Below are 14,560 nucleotides of genomic sequence, written 5' to 3'. Positions count from 1 at the left end.
GTTGCCAGGGTAACCTACAGAATATAGAATACTGTGATCAAAGTCAGAATATGATGAAATTCAGAATTCTGGGGTCAAAGTCGGTATTCTGAGATGAAAACAGAATTTCGAGGTCAAAGTCGGTATTCTGAACAAACAACAAACAATGAGTAACCACCGGGAGTATATCAATAATTAATTGTTTTAATGTATGAGTTATGTTTAATAAATGCTTTTCTCATGATGGATTAAGTACTTATTCATGGTTAATTAGGACTTAAAAAGATGTAGCTATTATAAAGTGCATTCACCCCATTTTTTTCATTTATACCATCTAACTATATAACTCTTCTGTTATTGTAAGTTCTTTTGGTGAAAGATTATTTTTTCCTTTGTTGTTGAATCCATCCATCCATCCATTATGTGAACCTGCTCTGTCCTGCAGTGCTGCCCTTGCAGCAATCACACTGATCAGTTACAGCTGTTTCTAATGTTGCATGTGAGGCGAATGTGACAACCTCTACACTCCGGCCATGGGGGCCGGAGCCTATCCCAGCTATCTACCGCTGAGAGGCAGGGTACACCCTGGACAGGTCACCAGCGGGTGTGGCCTCATGCTTTATGAATGTGTCATCATTAAAAAAGGTACGCGCATCTTTGAGCGTCCCTGGGTGGGCTCGAACCACCAACCTTTCGGTTAACAGCCGAACGCGCTGGCCGATTGCGCCACAGAGACCTCGTGTCCGCCTGATGATGATACACTTGACCTGTACTTCCAGCATGAGCCTGTACCTGAACTTCCCGCATGCACCGAAAACCATGGTGCGACCGAGCGCCCTGATGGATACAGCAGGGCCCATAACCCAGAGGTCGATGGATCGAAACCATCCTCTGCTAACGAGCACATCTTTAGGTTTCTGTCAAGTTTTATGCCGTCCTCTTCTAAGAAGCACAATCACTTTTTGACAAACTGCCAGAAGCTGCAGGAGGATCCTGGAAGTGCAGGTCAAGTATATCATCGCCACACTTACTCACATACAATGTGGCTGAGCACTTGGCTGAAATCCTGACACCACGGGTGGGAGACACACTACATCACTTCAAGCTGGAAAAACCTTCCCTTAACAGAGGTGGTGGACTCAGACATCATCTTTCTACAACATACAATGCAGCTTCCATCCATTCCCAGGAACTTTCACTCCAAGTCACATGTTCACAGCAAGAACAATGGGCTGTCCACCAGTCCCCCTCCTGTAATCTCAGACCCCGCTTACACATACACAGTATTTTGAAAAACGGGGACTTTTCCCTTCGTTCCTGCCTTTCATTTGCACATAACTGGAGTTTTTGCCTCTGAAAACGAATCTTTCCAAAAAACTCTGGCAAAAGTGGAGATTTTGGAAAACGGCGTATTCGCGTTTCAATGTGAACTGACAAAAACGGCAGTCGGCGCGTCAGTTGGTGCGACCTTTTTTTCTGTAGTACGGCTGCCAGAGTAGGCTGTAGTCTAGTAATGGAAGCATTCCGGGTAGCGTTTGCATTCCTCTTGGTGTCAGCACTTTTTACGTGTTTGCATTTGCAAATGCAGCTCCTCTTACTGTGTAGAGGAGCAGAGACATGTTAGGTCTCCAGGCTCAGCAACTTTGGATCAACTTTTGACTCAAATTGCCAGACTGCGACGAGGCTTCAGATTGGCCTGCACGGCTTTCTCCTTCTTCCTACACTGCCATTCACAGGCTCGGCGTGGTCGTGATCACTCTTGGGGACGCATTTATGCGTGGTAATGTTAACGGAAACTTTTTTGAAGACGATGATGTGTGCACGATGTTGTTTTGGAAAACGGAGGGAAGGAAATATTCGTTTTTCAAAATACCCGGCTATGTGTAAACGGGGTCTCATAGTCGTTAGCCAGTCGTTGGACACACCACACACAGCCAGTCAGACCGACGCTGGTAAGTATGAGGTAATTAGAGCCATTGTTTTATGAGTTCCACACAGACCCACCCACTGAGGTCCTCCACCACACAAACCTGCATTTACAGTACCAGGGGCACGAGGATTTTCCCAGTCCGCTTTGCTTGGTTTAGCCCGGGGAGGGGTGCTTAAGTGTGGGTGAACAGGTTGTAGCGGTGCGCAAGGTTGTGGTAGGGTTAGATGCCGGAAAGATGACAGGTATCAGTTAACTAACAGGTTACATCTTTAAACAGGAAGCGATGTCACAGGGACACTGGGCTGTGACGACTTAAGCGAGACACAGGCTGAGAATGAGGAAGAGCAGTTGTTCTCAGCTCTCAGTTATCTCTATCTCTGTGTTTTCATGTACAGATCACTGCGACAAAAGCTACCCGCCCAGCGTGGGGCTCGAACCCACGACTTTGCTTTAGAAAATACGCTCAGACTGCAGGTCTTAATGGCCAAATCGGATTTTTTTGGTGAGATCCGATTTTTTTTTTTGGCCTTTACAAAATAATATGCGACTGCTACCACTCTCCTGTGACACGGTTACCATTGTAACCTATAGTTACACAAGGTTGCCCTGGTGACCTAAATTGACACAAGGTTGCCAGGGTAACCTACAGAATATAGAATACTGTGATCAAAGTCAGAATATGATGAAATTCAGAATTCTGGGGTCAAAGTCGGTATTCTGAGATGAAAACAGAATTTCGAGGTCAAAGTCGGTATTCTGAACAAACAACAAACAATGAGTAACCACCGGGAGTATATCAATAATTAATTGTTTTAATGTATGAGTTATGTTTAATAAATGCTTTTCTCATGATGGATTAAGTACTTATTCATGGTTAATTAGGACTTAAAAAGATGTAGCTATTATAAAGTGCATTCACCCCATTTTTTTCATTTATACCATCTAACTATATAACTCTTCTGTTATTGTAAGTTCTTTTGGTGAAAGATTATTTTTTCCTTTGTTGTTGAATCCATCCATCCATCCATTATGTGAACCTGCTCTGTCCTGCAGTGCTGCCCTTGCAGCAATCACACTGATCAGTTACAGCTGTTTCTAATGTTGCATGTGAGGCGAATGTGACAACCTCTACACTCCGGCCATGGGGGCCGGAGCCTATCCCAGCTATCTACCGCTGAGAGGCAGGGTACACCCTGGACAGGTCACCAGCGGGTGTGGCCTCATGCTTTATGAATGTGTCATCATTAAAAAAGGTACGCGCATCTTTGAGCGTCCCTGGGTGGGCTCGAACCACCAACCTTTCGGTTAACAGCCGAACGCGCTGGCCGATTGCGCCACAGAGACCTCGTGTCCGCCTGATGATGATACACTTGACCTGTACTTCCAGCATGAGCCTGTACCTGAACTTCCCGCATGCACCGAAAACCATGGTGCGACCGAGCGCCCTGATGGATACAGCAGGGCCCATAACCCAGAGGTCGATGGATCGAAACCATCCTCTGCTAACGAGCACATCTTTAGGTTTCTGTCAAGTTTTATGCCGTCCTCTTCTAAGAAGCACAATCACTTTTTGACAAACTGCCAGAAGCTGCAGGAGGATCCTGGAAGTGCAGGTCAAGTATATCATCGCCACACTTACTCACATACAATGTGGCTGAGCACTTGGCTGAAATCCTGACACCACGGGTGGGAGACACACTACATCACTTCAAGCTGGAAAAACCTTCCCTTAACAGAGGTGGTGGACTCAGACATCATCTTTCTACAACATACAATGCAGCTTCCATCCATTCCCAGGAACTTTCACTCCAAGTCACATGTTCACAGCAAGAACAATGGGCTGTCCACCAGTCCCCCTCCTGTAATCTCAGACCCCGCTTACACATACACAGTATTTTGAAAAACGGGGACTTTTCCCTTCGTTCCTGCCTTTCATTTGCACATAACTGGAGTTTTTGCCTCTGAAAACGAATCTTTCCAAAAAACTCTGGCAAAAGTGGAGATTTTGGAAAACGGCGTATTCGCGTTTCAATGTGAACTGACAAAAACGGCAGTCGGCGCGTCAGTTGGTGCGACCTTTTTTTCTGTAGTACGGCTGCCAGAGTAGGCTGTAGTCTAGTAATGGAAGCATTCCGGGTAGCGTTTGCATTCCTCTTGGTGTCAGCACTTTTTACGTGTTTGCATTTGCAAATGCAGCTCCTCTTACTGTGTAGAGGAGCAGAGACATGTTAGGTCTCCAGGCTCAGCAACTTTGGATCAACTTTTGACTCAAATTGCCAGACTGCGACGAGGCTTCAGATTGGCCTGCACGGCTTTCTCCTTCTTCCTACACTGCCATTCACAGGCTCGGCGTGGTCGTGATCACTCTTGGGGACGCATTTATGCGTGGTAATGTTAACGGAAACTTTTTTGAAGACGATGATGTGTGCACGATGTTGTTTTGGAAAACGGAGGGAAGGAAATATTCGTTTTTCAAAATACCCGGCTATGTGTAAACGGGGTCTCATAGTCGTTAGCCAGTCGTTGGACACACCACACACAGCCAGTCAGACCGACGCTGGTAAGTATGAGGTAATTAGAGCCATTGTTTTATGAGTTCCACACAGACCCACCCACTGAGGTCCTCCACCACACAAACCTGCATTTACAGTACCAGGGGCACGAGGATTTTCCCAGTCCGCTTTGCTTGGTTTAGCCCGGGGAGGGGTGCTTAAGTGTGGGTGAACAGGTTGTAGCGGTGCGCAAGGTTGTGGTAGGGTTAGATGCCGGAAAGATGACAGGTATCAGTTAACTAACAGGTTACATCTTTAAACAGGAAGCGATGTCACAGGGACACTGGGCTGTGACGACTTAAGCGAGACACAGGCTGAGAATGAGGAAGAGCAGTTGTTCTCAGCTCTCAGTTATCTCTATCTCTGTGTTTTCATGTACAGATCACTGCGACAAAAGCTACCCGCCCAGCGTGGGGCTCGAACCCACGACTTTGCTTTAGAAAATACGCTCAGACTGCAGGTCTTAATGGCCAAATCGGATTTTTTTGGTGAGATCCGATTTTTTTTTTTGGCCTTTACAAAATAATATGCGACTGCTACCACTCTCCTGTGACACGGTTACCATTGTAACCTATAGTTACACAAGGTTGCCCTGGTGACCTAAATTGACACAAGGTTGCCAGGGTAACCTACAGAATATAGAATACTGTGATCAAAGTCAGAATATGATGAAATTCAGAATTCTGGGGTCAAAGTCGGTATTCTGAGATGAAAACAGAATTTCGAGGTCAAAGTCGGTATTCTGAACAAACAACAAACAATGAGTAACCACCGGGAGTATATCAATAATTAATTGTTTTAATGTATGAGTTATGTTTAATAAATGCTTTTCTCATGATGGATTAAGTACTTATTCATGGTTAATTAGGACTTAAAAAGATGTAGCTATTATAAAGTGCATTCACCCCATTTTTTTCATTTATACCATCTAACTATATAACTCTTCTGTTATTGTAAGTTCTTTTGGTGAAAGATTATTTTTTCCTTTGTTGTTGAATCCATCCATCCATCCATTATGTGAACCTGCTCTGTCCTGCAGTGCTGCCCTTGCAGCAATCACACTGATCAGTTACAGCTGTTTCTAATGTTGCATGTGAGGCGAATGTGACAACCTCTACACTCCGGCCATGGGGGCCGGAGCCTATCCCAGCTATCTACCGCTGAGAGGCAGGGTACACCCTGGACAGGTCACCAGCGGGTGTGGCCTCATGCTTTATGAATGTGTCATCATTAAAAAAGGTACGCGCATCTTTGAGCGTCCCTGGGTGGGCTCGAACCACCAACCTTTCGGTTAACAGCCGAACGCGCTGGCCGATTGCGCCACAGAGACCTCGTGTCCGCCTGATGATGATACACTTGACCTGTACTTCCAGCATGAGCCTGTACCTGAACTTCCCGCATGCACCGAAAACCATGGTGCGACCGAGCGCCCTGATGGATACAGCAGGGCCCATAACCCAGAGGTCGATGGATCGAAACCATCCTCTGCTAACGAGCACATCTTTAGGTTTCTGTCAAGTTTTATGCCGTCCTCTTCTAAGAAGCACAATCACTTTTTGACAAACTGCCAGAAGCTGCAGGAGGATCCTGGAAGTGCAGGTCAAGTATATCATCGCCACACTTACTCACATACAATGTGGCTGAGCACTTGGCTGAAATCCTGACACCACGGGTGGGAGACACACTACATCACTTCAAGCTGGAAAAACCTTCCCTTAACAGAGGTGGTGGACTCAGACATCATCTTTCTACAACATACAATGCAGCTTCCATCCATTCCCAGGAACTTTCACTCCAAGTCACATGTTCACAGCAAGAACAATGGGCTGTCCACCAGTCCCCCTCCTGTAATCTCAGACCCCGCTTACACATACACAGTATTTTGAAAAACGGGGACTTTTCCCTTCGTTCCTGCCTTTCATTTGCACATAACTGGAGTTTTTGCCTCTGAAAACGAATCTTTCCAAAAAACTCTGGCAAAAGTGGAGATTTTGGAAAACGGCGTATTCGCGTTTCAATGTGAACTGACAAAAACGGCAGTCGGCGCGTCAGTTGGTGCGACCTTTTTTTCTGTAGTACGGCTGCCAGAGTAGGCTGTAGTCTAGTAATGGAAGCATTCCGGGTAGCGTTTGCATTCCTCTTGGTGTCAGCACTTTTTACGTGTTTGCATTTGCAAATGCAGCTCCTCTTACTGTGTAGAGGAGCAGAGACATGTTAGGTCTCCAGGCTCAGCAACTTTGGATCAACTTTTGACTCAAATTGCCAGACTGCGACGAGGCTTCAGATTGGCCTGCACGGCTTTCTCCTTCTTCCTACACTGCCATTCACAGGCTCGGCGTGGTCGTGATCACTCTTGGGGACGCATTTATGCGTGGTAATGTTAACGGAAACTTTTTTGAAGACGATGATGTGTGCACGATGTTGTTTTGGAAAACGGAGGGAAGGAAATATTCGTTTTTCAAAATACCCGGCTATGTGTAAACGGGGTCTCATAGTCGTTAGCCAGTCGTTGGACACACCACACACAGCCAGTCAGACCGACGCTGGTAAGTATGAGGTAATTAGAGCCATTGTTTTATGAGTTCCACACAGACCCACCCACTGAGGTCCTCCACCACACAAACCTGCATTTACAGTACCAGGGGCACGAGGATTTTCCCAGTCCGCTTTGCTTGGTTTAGCCCGGGGAGGGGTGCTTAAGTGTGGGTGAACAGGTTGTAGCGGTGCGCAAGGTTGTGGTAGGGTTAGATGCCGGAAAGATGACAGGTATCAGTTAACTAACAGGTTACATCTTTAAACAGGAAGCGATGTCACAGGGACACTGGGCTGTGACGACTTAAGCGAGACACAGGCTGAGAATGAGGAAGAGCAGTTGTTCTCAGCTCTCAGTTATCTCTATCTCTGTGTTTTCATGTACAGATCACTGCGACAAAAGCTACCCGCCCAGCGTGGGGCTCGAACCCACGACTTTGCTTTAGAAAATACGCTCAGACTGCAGGTCTTAATGGCCAAATCGGATTTTTTTGGTGAGATCCGATTTTTTTTTTTGGCCTTTACAAAATAATATGCGACTGCTACCACTCTCCTGTGACACGGTTACCATTGTAACCTATAGTTACACAAGGTTGCCCTGGTGACCTAAATTGACACAAGGTTGCCAGGGTAACCTACAGAATATAGAATACTGTGATCAAAGTCAGAATATGATGAAATTCAGAATTCTGGGGTCAAAGTCGGTATTCTGAGATGAAAACAGAATTTCGAGGTCAAAGTCGGTATTCTGAACAAACAACAAACAATGAGTAACCACCGGGAGTATATCAATAATTAATTGTTTTAATGTATGAGTTATGTTTAATAAATGCTTTTCTCATGATGGATTAAGTACTTATTCATGGTTAATTAGGACTTAAAAAGATGTAGCTATTATAAAGTGCATTCACCCCATTTTTTTCATTTATACCATCTAACTATATAACTCTTCTGTTATTGTAAGTTCTTTTGGTGAAAGATTATTTTTTCCTTTGTTGTTGAATCCATCCATCCATCCATTATGTGAACCTGCTCTGTCCTGCAGTGCTGCCCTTGCAGCAATCACACTGATCAGTTACAGCTGTTTCTAATGTTGCATGTGAGGCGAATGTGACAACCTCTACACTCCGGCCATGGGGGCCGGAGCCTATCCCAGCTATCTACCGCTGAGAGGCAGGGTACACCCTGGACAGGTCACCAGCGGGTGTGGCCTCATGCTTTATGAATGTGTCATCATTAAAAAAGGTACGCGCATCTTTGAGCGTCCCTGGGTGGGCTCGAACCACCAACCTTTCGGTTAACAGCCAAACGCGCTGGCCGATTGCGCCAAAGCTGGGGAACAATAGTCTGTCATGGGGGGGGAAGAAAGGAAAGAAGGGGGGAAGAAGGGGGAAGAAGGGGGAAGAGGGAAAAAGAAGGAAAAAATGAGGAAAAAATGAGGAAAAAGAAGGAAGAAGAGGAGAAAAATGAGAAAAACGTGAGAGAAGGGAAGAGATGATTTTTATTTGGACATAAATGATTTTAAACCTGTTTTTCATTTTTATATTAATTTATGCTTCGACCCCAAGGTTCCCGGTTCGAGTCCCACAAACGCCAAATATTAATGCATTAGATTTGGACTGATTTAAAAAAATGTGTAACTGGACATCACTTTAACACCGATTTTGCCGATTATTAACCTTACGTTACTGATATATTGATATTTTTATGTCTGCATTTGTGGTGTGTGGTGAGATCCATCATCGCCCTCTACACGCCCACACAACAGCATTAAGCAAAGACTTCTCATGTACACAGCACTTAACAGACTCTAATCTCAACACAAAACACACAGAAAACAATACATTACTCACTTTACCAAACTTTATTTATAGTTGTCTCAAGCATTTTACAGAGTAATAAATTATAACAAAAACAATTATTTATAAAAATAGGTCTGGCACAGTGCTGAGGGTATTTGTCCGAGGGGTCATCTATGCCTCTCTCATATTACTTTTTTTGTTTTATGTTGTCCAGCCACTGCTCTTTTGGGACAGTCTCTACTTTCGGGCAGTAGACTGTCCCCTTGTACTGGCTGTGCCCAGTTTCTGCTGTCCTGTACTGTCCACACTTCTTACACGTGTTGTGCAGTACTTCACGCTGCAGTGTACGTGCAGGAGCAGCAGTAGTCACAGAGGCAGGAGAAGGACAGGCTGGGGCAGATGCTGGGGGCACATTTGCATGGGGCAGAGGGTCAGCTGCCACGACTGGGGAGGTCCAGCACCTGCATCAGTACCATACTGTCCTGCCTCTTCACCCTCTTGTTGTGCCACTGCACCAGAGTAGTGTGGTTAATGTCCACCAGCTGCATACTAGTCTGCTGCATGACAGCCCCATTACACAGAATAAGCTGCCTTATTTTACGGTAATCCTCCAAGATGTGGTCCCATCTGGAAAATGTGCTTGTCCCCCTTTTCTTGGGACTACGGTGGATAGCACAGAGCCTAATGAAGATCATTTCCACTAGACGACAGCAATCTGGCCAGTGAGCCAGTGGTGCAGTAGTGGTGAGCGCTTGTCGCTCTCCACCCCGGGTGTAAAGTCCTGCCTCTTCTCTGGCGACCTAAACCTGCCTGTATTCAGCCTGCTCTGGTGCCTGGCAGCAAACACCACCCTTTGCTTGCCGTAGTCCAGAAGGTTCTGCCACGACACAACAATGGTGCTGACCTGAGAGAGAGCAGAATGACAACACAGGCACATGAGAAAAGAAAATATAAGCGTGGACATGTATGACAGGCACAGAAGCACACACAAACATCTGACCTGCTGACTGGTGAGGGCTAGAGAGGACTGCTTCCTCAGCTCCACCAGATACTCTGCCAAGCTGTCAACTCTGTCTATGCCTGGCACACCAGCATCAACCACAGCCTGGGGGGAAAACAGAGATGAGAAATATAAGAACCCAGAAAGCACAAATCACACAATAATATTTCTTAATAGCAACTAATGTTACTACAAATAAATGTGCTTTGACACACCCAGATGCTGAGGATACACCAGGCTGTGGCATGGAGGTGGTGGTAGCCTCCTCCTCACAGAGGATGAGGACTGGTGGTCCTCCTAGCCACCAAGCTAGGCTTTAATGCAGCAGAGTGCACCCCACCAAAGGGAGATTTAGTGAACAGGAGAGGAGCAGGACACTGAGTGGCAGGCTGGTAAAGCAACATTACATGATGTAACAGACACAGCATTTGATGTTATCTGTGTGTATTGAAGCAACTGTCACTCATTAAACTGCATGATGCTATATAATAATGTCCATAGTAAGTAACAGGCTAACACTTTACCTTCTCATAGAGGTCATGCCACCTCTGCTGCCTAGGAGCTGGCCTGCAGCCTCCAGCAGGGCAAACACCTGAGCTGGCAGCCTGCTCATCCACTCATCTTCTCCCATAGCCGTGTGGTTATTGCTCATCTAAAGACACTGACAACAATAAAAAACGCTGAGCATGCAATAATGAACAACGCGCTGTGACGCCGCTGCACTAAATAGTTAATATGCGAATACATACGCGTCCACAGCGATCGTGTAATATAAAGAACACGTGCTCCTGGTTTTCAAATAATGTACGGAAGCGCTGAACTGAATTATGTTTTCTTTATGTCACTATAACGTGATCTTATCACGTTCGTTATAACAAGCTAGCGGCTCATCGCGTCCTGTCGTGCTATAACGGGATGAGCCGCTGTTTTACAACGTGACAGCGTCTTATCACGTTATAACGATACAAGACGCTGTTGTAAACCGCACGTTTGCAGTATTTACTTACTTTTTAGACGCGTCGAATCCTTCGTCGTAGACGACCGACTGACTGGAAGCGGTTGCTATGGACTCGCTACGTCATCCAATGTAGAATGGAAATGCGCGCCGCCATTGGCGCTGTCGAGCGTCGTCGCGCCGCGCGATTGGATGAAATCCAATCTTACATTGGACGGCGGCGTAAGCGATAGGCCGAGGAGATTGGAATTGGACAGACTGTCGTGAGCCAGGTAGCGCCACAGAGACCTCGTGTCCGCCTGATGATGATACACTTGACCCGTACTTCCAGCATGAGCCTGTACCTGAACTTCCCGCATGCACCGAAAACCATGGTGCGACCGAGCGCCCTGATGGATACAGCAGGGCCCATAACCCAGAGGTCGATGGATCGAAACCATCCTCTGCTAACGAGCACATCTTTAGGTTTCTGTCAAGTTTTATGCCGTCCTCTTCTAAGAAGCACAATCACTTTTTGACAAACTGCCAGAAGCTGCAGGAGGATCCTGGAAGTGCAGGTCAAGTATATCATCGCCACACTTACTCACATACAATGTGGCTGAGCACTTGGCTGAAATCCTGACACCACGGGTGGGAGACACACTACATCACTTCAAGCTGGAAAAACCTTCCCTTAACAGAGGTGGTGGACTCAGACATCATCTTTCTACAACATACAATGCAGCTTCCATCCATTCCCAGGAACTTTCACTCCAAGTCACATGTTCACAGCAAGAACAATGGGCTGTCCACCAGTCCCCCTCCTGTAATCTCAGACCCCGCTTACACATACACAGTATTTTGAAAAACGGGGACTTTTCCCTTCGTTCCTGCCTTTCATTTGCACATAACTGGAGTTTTTGCCTCTGAAAACGAATCTTTCCAAAAAACTCTGGCAAAAGTGGAGATTTTGGAAAACGGCGTATTCGCGTTTCAATGTGAACTGACAAAAACGGCAGTCGGCGCGTCAGTTGGTGCGACCTTTTTTTCTGTAGTACGGCTGCCAGAGTAGGCTGTAGTCTAGTAATGGAAGCATTCCGGGTAGCGTTTGCATTCCTCTTGGTGTCAGCACTTTTTACGTGTTTGCATTTGCAAATGCAGCTCCTCTTACTGTGTAGAGGAGCAGAGACATGTTAGGTCTCCAGGCTCAGCAACTTTGGATCAACTTTTGACTCAAATTGCCAGACTGCGACGAGGCTTCAGATTGGCCTGCACGGCTTTCTCCTTCTTCCTACACTGCCATTCACAGGCTCGGCGTGGTCGTGATCACTCTTGGGGACGCATTTATGCGTGGTAATGTTAACGGAAACTTTTTTGAAGACGATGATGTGTGCACGATGTTGTTTTGGAAAACGGAGGGAAGGAAATATTCGTTTTTCAAAATACCCGGCTATGTGTAAACGGGGTCTCATAGTCGTTAGCCAGTCGTTGGACACACCACACACAGCCAGTCAGACCGACGCTGGTAAGTATGAGGTAATTAGAGCCATTGTTTTATGAGTTCCACACAGACCCACCCACTGAGGTCCTCCACCACACAAACCTGCATTTACAGTACCAGGGGCACGAGGATTTTCCCAGTCCGCTTTGCTTGGTTTAGCCCGGGGAGGGGTGCTTAAGTGTGGGTGAACAGGTTGTAGCGGTGCGCAAGGTTGTGGTAGGGTTAGATGCCGGAAAGATGACAGGTATCAGTTAACTAACAGGTTACATCTTTAAACAGGAAGCGATGTCACAGGGACACTGGGCTGTGACGACTTAAGCGAGACACAGGCTGAGAATGAGGAAGAGCAGTTGTTCTCAGCTCTCAGTTATCTCTATCTCTGTGTTTTCATGTACAGATCACTGCGACAAAAGCTACCCGCCCAGCGTGGGGCTCGAACCCACGACTTTGCTTTAGAAAATACGCTCAGACTGCAGGTCTTAATGGCCAAATCGGATTTTTTTGGTGAGATCCGATTTTTTTTTTTGGCCTTTACAAAATAATATGCGACTGCTACCACTCTCCTGTGACACGGTTACCATTGTAACCTATAGTTACACAAGGTTGCCCTGGTGACCTAAATTGACACAAGGTTGCCAGGGTAACCTACAGAATATAGAATACTGTGATCAAAGTCAGAATATGATGAAATTCAGAATTCTGGGGTCAAAGTCGGTATTCTGAGATGAAAACAGAATTTCGAGGTCAAAGTCGGTATTCTGAACAAACAACAAACAATGAGTAACCACCGGGAGTATATCAATAATTAATTGTTTTAATGTATGAGTTATGTTTAATAAATGCTTTTCTCATGATGGATTAAGTACTTATTCATGGTTAATTAGGACTTAAAAAGATGTAGCTATTATAAAGTGCATTCACCCCATTTTTTTCATTTATACCATCTAACTATATAACTCTTCTGTTATTGTAAGTTCTTTTGGTGAAAGATTATTTTTTCCTTTGTTGTTGAATCCATCCATCCATCCATTATGTGAACCTGCTCTGTCCTGCAGTGCTGCCCTTGCAGCAATCACACTGATCAGTTACAGCTGTTTCTAATGTTGCATGTGAGGCGAATGTGACAACCTCTACACTCCGGCCATGGGGGCCGGAGCCTATCCCAGCTATCTACCGCTGAGAGGCAGGGTACACCCTGGACAGGTCACCAGCGGGTGTGGCCTCATGCTTTATGAATGTGTCATCATTAAAAAAGGTACGCGCATCTTTGAGCGTCCCTGGGTGGGCTCGAACCACCAACCTTTCGGTTAACAGCCGAACGCGCTGGCCGATTGCGCCACAGAGACCTCGTGTCCGCCTGATGATGATACACTTGACCTGTACTTCCAGCATGAGCCTGTACCTGAACTTCCCGCATGCACCGAAAACCATGGTGCGACCGAGCGCCCTGATGGATACAGCAGGGCCCATAACCCAGAGGTCGATGGATCGAAACCATCCTCTGCTAACGAGCACATCTTTAGGTTTCTGTCAAGTTTTATGCCGTCCTCTTCTAAGAAGCACAATCACTTTTTGACAAACTGCCAGAAGCTGCAGGAGGATCCTGGAAGTGCAGGTCAAGTATATCATCGCCACACTTACTCACATACAATGTGGCTGAGCACTTGGCTGAAATCCTGACACCACGGGTGGGAGACACACTACATCACTTCAAGCTGGAAAAACCTTCCCTTAACAGAGGTGGTGGACTCAGACATCATCTTTCTACAACATACAATGCAGCTTCCATCCATTCCCAGGAACTTTCACTCCAAGTCACATGTTCACAGCAAGAACAATGGGCTGTCCACCAGTCCCCCTCCTGTAATCTCAGACCCCGCTTACACATACACAGTATTTTGAAAAACGGGGACTTTTCCCTTCGTTCCTGCCTTTCATTTGCACATAACTGGAGTTTTTGCCTCTGAAAACGAATCTTTCCAAAAAACTCTGGCAAAAGTGGAGATTTTGGAAAACGGCGTATTCGCGTTTCAATGTGAACTGACAAAAACGGCAGTCGGCGCGTCAGTTGGTGCGACCTTTTTTTCTGTAGTACGGCTGCCAGAGTAGGCTGTAGTCTAGTAATGGAAGCATTCCGGGTAGCGTTTGCATTCCTCTTGGTGTCAGCACTTTTTACGTGTTTGCATTTGCAAATGCAGCTCCTCTTACTGTGTAGAGGAGCAGAGACATGTTAGGTCTCCAGGCTCAGCAACTTTGGATCAACTTTTGACTCAAATTGCCAGACTGCGACGAGGCTTCAGATTGGCCTGCACGGCTTTCTCCTTCTTCCT

General features: G+C 46.2%; 4 non-coding genes across 4 annotated transcripts; all 4 read right to left on the bottom strand.

Moving 5' to 3' along the window:
- Nucleotides 1-641: 641 nt before the first annotated feature.
- Nucleotides 642-715, bottom strand: trnan-guu (transfer RNA asparagine (anticodon GUU)). The gene has a single exon. It is a non-coding gene; the product is annotated as a tRNA-Asn (tRNA).
- Nucleotides 716-3,179: 2,464 nt separating this feature from the next.
- Nucleotides 3,180-3,253, bottom strand: trnan-guu (transfer RNA asparagine (anticodon GUU)). Its single transcript has one exon. It is a non-coding gene; the product is annotated as a tRNA-Asn (tRNA).
- A 2,464-nt stretch (nucleotides 3,254-5,717) lies between these two features.
- Nucleotides 5,718-5,791, bottom strand: trnan-guu (transfer RNA asparagine (anticodon GUU)). The gene has a single exon. It is a non-coding gene; the product is annotated as a tRNA-Asn (tRNA).
- Nucleotides 5,792-13,502: 7,711 nt separating this feature from the next.
- trnan-guu (transfer RNA asparagine (anticodon GUU)) lies at nucleotides 13,503-13,576 on the bottom strand. Its single transcript has one exon. It is a non-coding gene; the product is annotated as a tRNA-Asn (tRNA).
- Between the last annotated feature and the right edge of the window lie 984 nt (nucleotides 13,577-14,560).

The sequence above is a fragment of the Parambassis ranga genome, unplaced genomic scaffold, assembly GCF_900634625.1.
Source record: "Parambassis ranga unplaced genomic scaffold, fParRan2.1 scaffold_47_arrow_ctg1, whole genome shotgun sequence".
NCBI lineage: Eukaryota > Metazoa > Chordata > Actinopteri > Ambassidae > Parambassis > Parambassis ranga.
Note: the sequence above shows the minus strand (reverse complement) of the source record. Positions and strands in the feature narration are given on the sequence as shown.